Raw genomic sequence first — 6000 nt, 5'->3', positions numbered from 1 at the left:
AACCCTCTCTGGGAGCACACATCCACCCAGAGACCAGTCCACAAATGGTCATGGCAGCACCTCTAGCCAAAAGCAAAAGCTCTCAACAAAGCAGGCATAGAGGGAACCTACCTCAACATACAAAAGGCCATGTAAGAAAAGCCCACAGCCAACCTCACGCTCAAAGGTGAAAAGCTCCTAGCTAAACTTCCACGCTAAGATCAGGAACAAGACAGGATGCCCACTCTCTCCATTTTTATACTATACAGCACTGGAAGTGCTAGCTAGAGTGACTGCACAAGGAAAAGGAATAAAGCCCTCCAAACGAGAAAAGAAAAAGTAAAAGTGTCTCGTTTGTACATGACATGACACTACACAGGGAAAATCTTAAAGACTCCACCAAAAAAATGTATACGACAGTGATTAAATGGATTCAGTAAAGCTGAAGGATACAAAATTAATATGCAAAAGTTAGGTGTATTTCTAAAAATGTACAACAATGGCTGTCTGAGGAGGCCTTACAGATAGCGGAGAAAAAGAAGAGAAGTGAAAGGCAAAGGAGAAAAGGAAAGATATACCCATCTGAATGCAGAGTTCCAACAAATAGCAAGGAGAGATAAGAAAACCTTCCTCATTGATCAGTGCAAAGAAATAGAGGAGAATGATAGAATGGGAAAGACTAGATATCTCTTCAAGAAAATTAGAGATACCAAGGGAACATTTCATGCGAAGGTGAGCTCCATAAGGGACAGAAATGGTATGGACCTAACAGGAGCAGAAGATATTAAGAAGAGGTGCCAAGACTACACAGAAGAACTGTACAAAAAAAGATCTTCATGACCCAGATAACCGTGATGGTGTGATCACTCACCTATAGCCAGACATCCTGGAGTGCAAAGCCAAGTGGGCCTTAGGAAGAATCACTATGAATAAAGCTAATGAAGGTGATGGAGTTCCAGCTGAGCTATTTCAAATCCTAGAAGATGATGCTGTGAAAGTGCTGCACTCAATATGCCAGCAAATCTGGAAAACTCAGCAGTGGCCACAGGACTGAGAAAGATCAGTTTTCTTTCCAATCCCAAAGAAAGGCAATGCCAAAGAATGCTCAAAGTACTGCACAATTGCACTCATCTCACATGCTAGCAAAGTAATGCTCAAAATTCTCCAAGCCAGGCTTCAACAGTACGTGAACTGTGAACTTCAAGATGTTCAAGCTGGATTTAGAAAAGGCAGAGGAATCAGAGATCAAAGTGCCAACATCTGTTGGATCATAGAAAAAGCAAGAGAATTCCAGAAGAACATCTATTTCTGCTTAATCGACTAAGCTAAAGCCTTTGACTGTGCAGATCACAACAAACTGTGGGAAATTCTTCAAGAGATGGGAATACCAGACCACCTGACCTGCCTCCTGAGAAATCTGTATGCAGGTGAGGAAGCAACAGTTAGAACCAAACATGGAACAACGGACTGGTTCCAAACTGGGAAAGGAGTACGTCAAGGCTGTATATTGTCACCCTGGTTATTTAACTTATATGCAGAGTACATCATGCAAAATGCCAGGCTGGATGAAGCACAGGCTGGAATCAAGATTGCAGGGAGAAATATCAATAACCTCAGACACGCAGATGACACCATCTTTAAGGCAGAAAGTGAAGAGGAACTAAAGAGCCTCTTGATGAAAGGGAAAAAGGAGAGTGAAAAAGTTGGCTTGAAACTCAACATTCAGAAAACGAAGATCATGGCATCCGCTCCCATCACTTCATGGCAAATAAACGGGGAAACAATGGAAACAGTGTCAGACTTTATTTACTTGGGCTCCAAAATCACTGCAGATGGTGACTGCAGCCATGAAATTAAAAGGCGCTTGCTCCTTGGAAGAAAAGTTATTACCAATCTAGACAGCACATTAAAAAGTAGAGACATTACTTTGCCAATAAAGGTCCGTCTAGTCAAAGGTATGGTTTTTCCAGTGGTCATGTATGGATGTGAGAGTTGGACTGGAAAGCTGAGAACCAAATAACTGATGCTTTTGAACTGCGGTGTTGGAGAAGACTCCTGAGAGTCCCTTGGACTGCAAGGAGATCCAACCAGTCCATCCTAAAGGAAATCAGTCCTGAATATTCACTGGAAGGACTGATGCTGAAGCTGAAGCTCCAACACTTTAGCCACCTGATGCAAAGAACTAACTCATTGGAAAAGACCCTGATGTTGGGAAAGACTGAAGGCAAGAGGAGAAGGGGACGACAGAGGATGAGATGGTTGGATGGCATCACCAACTCGATGGACATGAGTTTGAGCAGGCTCTGGGAGTTGGTGATGGACAGGAAGGCCTGGCGTGCAGCAGTCCATAGGATCGCAAAGAGCTGGACATGACTGAGCAACTGAACTGAACTGAACAATGTACTATCAGAAAGAGAAATCAAGAAAATAATCCTATTTACAGTTTCATAAAAAGAATAAAATATCTAGGAAGAAATTTAACCAAGGAGGTGAAAGACCTGTACATTGAAATTTGTATGATATTGATGAAAGAAATTGAAGATGACACAAATAAATGGAGCAGTATCCTATGTTCACGGATTGGAGATATTAATATTATTAAACTGTCTATACTGCCCAAAGCCATCTATAGATGCAGTGCAATCCCTATCAAAATTCTAATGGCATTTTTCACAAAAGTAGAAAAAACAATTCTAAAATTTGTAGGAAACCACAAAAGATCCCAAATAGCTAAAACAATACTGAAAATGAATGAAGAGGCATCACATTTCCTGATTTCAAGCTGTACGACAAAACTGTGGTTATCAGAACAGTACGATACCGGCATAAAAATAGACACATAGACCCACAGAAGATAATACACAGCCTAGAAATAAAGTCCTGCGTATATGGTCAAGGAATATTTGACAAGAGCACTAAGAATATTCAGTGGTCAAAGGATAGTCTCTTCAATACATAGATTTGGAAAACCTGGCCAGCCACATGTGAAAGAAATTACTATCTTACTCCACTCACAAAAATCAACTCAAAATGGGTTAAAGACTTGACTGTAAGATCCAAAACCATAAAACTCCTAGAAGTAAAAATGAGGCAAACTCCCTGATGTGGGTCTTGGCAATGATTTTTTGGATTTGACTCCAAAATCAAAGGCAACAGAAGCAAAAATAAACAAGTGGGTTTACATCAAACTAAAAATCTGTGCAGCAAAGGAAACCCTCAACAAAATTAAAAAGCAAATTACTGAATAAGAAAAAAATTTGCAAATCATATATCTGATAAGGAGTTGATATCCAAAATATATAAAGAACACATACCACTCAATATCAAATAATAATATGATTTAAAAATGGACAGAGGACCTGAATAGACATTTGTCCAAAGAAGACACACAGGTGGCCAGCAAGTACACGAAAAGATGCTCAACACCACTAATCACCAGGGAAACGCAGATCAGAACCACAGTGAGAGACGAACTCATGTCTGTTAGGATGGTTGTCGTCAAAAAGACAAGAGACCACAAGAGTTGGAGAGGACGTGGAGAAAAGGGAGCCCTGGTACACTGTTGGGGAGAATGGAAATTGGTACAGCCACTATAGAAAACAGTATGGAGGTTCCTCAAAAAAAAAAAAAAAAAAAAAATGGAACTGCCATTTGATCAAGCAATTCTATTTCTGGGTATTTATCTGAGGAAAAATCAGCATCGTAAAAAGATATCTGAATCCCCATGTTTGTTGAAGCATTATTTATAGTAGCAGAGACATGGAAAGAACCCAGGTGTCCCCTGACAGAGGAGTGGATAAAGAAAAACGGCCTATATCCACGCGTGATAGTTTCACATTACACTCAGCAGTGGTAGATTATTCAGCCATAAAAAGAAGGAAATCCCGCCATTTGCAACAACACAGATGGAGCTTGAGGGCATTTTGCTAAGGTAAATAAGTCAGACAGAGCAAGACCAACCCTGTACGATCTGACATGCCTTCTCTAAACACACACACTCCAAACTCATAAAGGCAGAGAACAGACTGGTGGCGACCAGAGGCAGGGACGGGGAAGGGGGACGAAACAGGTGAAGGTGAGCAAAAGGTGCAAACTCTCAGCCACAGAATAAACGAGCCCTGGGCACGTCATCTACAACGCGATGGGGGCAGCTGACAACACGATTCTGCATATCTGGGGCAGGGGGAGATGAAAGAAGGGATAAACAAACATGCCCTTTTCATACAAGGACATATATTTCTACTATTAAAAAAAGGCGTGACGCACGGACACAGGCTACAACACGGATGAACCTTGGAAACGTCACGCTGTGCGGAAAAGCCAGTCACGGAAGGCCACGCGTCCTGTCGCCCTGAACGTCCAGCACAGGGACCGTGATAGAGCAGAGAGCAGGTCGGCCTTGGGCCGGGCTGAGGGGACAGGCAGTGAAGAGGCAGGAGAGCTGTAACTAAAGGCTGCCTTTGAAGGTCATGAAAATGTTCTAAACTGGGGTGATGGCTGCACATATCTTTGATTATTCTAGAAACCACTGAATCACACTTTAAACAGATGAGTTGTAGGGTCTGTGAATTCCATCTCTACAAAGTCAAAGTTAGTCACTTAGTCGTGTCCGACTCTTTGTGACCCCATGGACTGTAGCCCGCCAGTCTCCTCTGTCCATGAAATTATCCAGGCAAAAATACTGGAGCAGGTTGCCATTTCCCCAGGGGATCTTCCCAACCCAGGGATTGAACCCAGGTCTCTGGCATTGCAGGCAGATTCTTTACCATTTGAGCCACCAGGGAAGCTTAACAAAGCAGTTTAAAAACCAGCCTCCTAGAGTGAGAAAAGCTCCAGTCAGTTCCTGCCGTGGGCTTGAGGACGGCCCCGCCACCACCGCCACCAGTCCTAGGGAACAGACACACTGTCCCCACCCCCAACAGCAAAGCTCCTGCCCGGCTCAGGCTGCCACCGTCTCCAGAGTGGAGGTCAATCTCCAACCTGTCCCCACTGGCCCGAGGGCAGCCAAGTTCCCAAGGGTGGGGGGGTCACCACTCAGCTGAGACGCAAGTGCCCACCCTCCCAGGGGGCAGCCTTCCAGGAATCCAGGGCTAACTGTCATCCCAGTTAGCCTGCTCTTCACATTGGACCAGAATGTCTCTGGAGAAATGTTGCACCATCTCTCCACTTTATTAAACTTCAAACTGAACAAAATCCACCTGCTCCATGAGCTTGAGTTACTGCCTTCTGCAGAAGTTGAACCCTGCCCAGTGCTTCTGGCTGCCAGCTCCCCCAGGCACCCGGCCACTGGCTCCTGGAGCCCCTGAGCCTGGCCCAGGGTAGTTCATTTTCCTGTCTCTTCCCTCATTTCATCTGGGCTCTAGTGATGCCAACCTGTAGGAAGCTCTCTTCTGTCTTGGATGTTTTATTTCTAAAAATGCCGGATGCTCATAACCAGAAAACCAAGTTTTAATTTCTCAAGAGCATGAAGATTGCAGGTGAGGGTCTGGACGGGATGGGTATGGACCTAGTACATCTATCTGGGCATCCAGAGCCCTTTTTAGTGGTAAAGAGCTCACCTGCCAATGCAGGAGACCCGAGAGATGCAGGTTCGATCCCTGGGTCAGGAAGATCCCCTGGTGGAGGGCATGGCAACCCACTCCAATATTCTCACCTGGAGAATCCCATATACAGAGGAGCCTGGTGGGCTACAGTCTTGGGGTCGTTAAGAGTTGGACACAGCTGAGTGATGGAGCACACACAGGGGCCTTTTCACTCTTCTTCTGGTTACTGGGTGTGTTCTGAATAAGTGAAGCTGCCATGTAAGATGGGTTCCGTCTAGGTGTCTGTTTGCAGGAGTCCTCCCTACAGTTAGTGCATTTGTGAAAGGCCTTGCTGGGTTGTTCCCTGGTGTCCCTGGCCGTGGGTTATGAGAGCTACAAGGGAGGGGCCTGGAGGCCTTCTAATTCCTTGGAGGAATAGTGAAGAGCGCTTTGACAACTGTCCTGTCTTCCTGACAGTGGGCATCTGTGAGGTTTCAGG

This window comes from Bos javanicus, chromosome 4, assembly GCF_032452875.1.
Source record: "Bos javanicus breed banteng chromosome 4, ARS-OSU_banteng_1.0, whole genome shotgun sequence".
In the NCBI taxonomy this organism is placed as follows: domain Eukaryota; kingdom Metazoa; phylum Chordata; class Mammalia; order Artiodactyla; family Bovidae; genus Bos; species Bos javanicus.
This window is presented reverse-complemented; position numbering follows the sequence as displayed.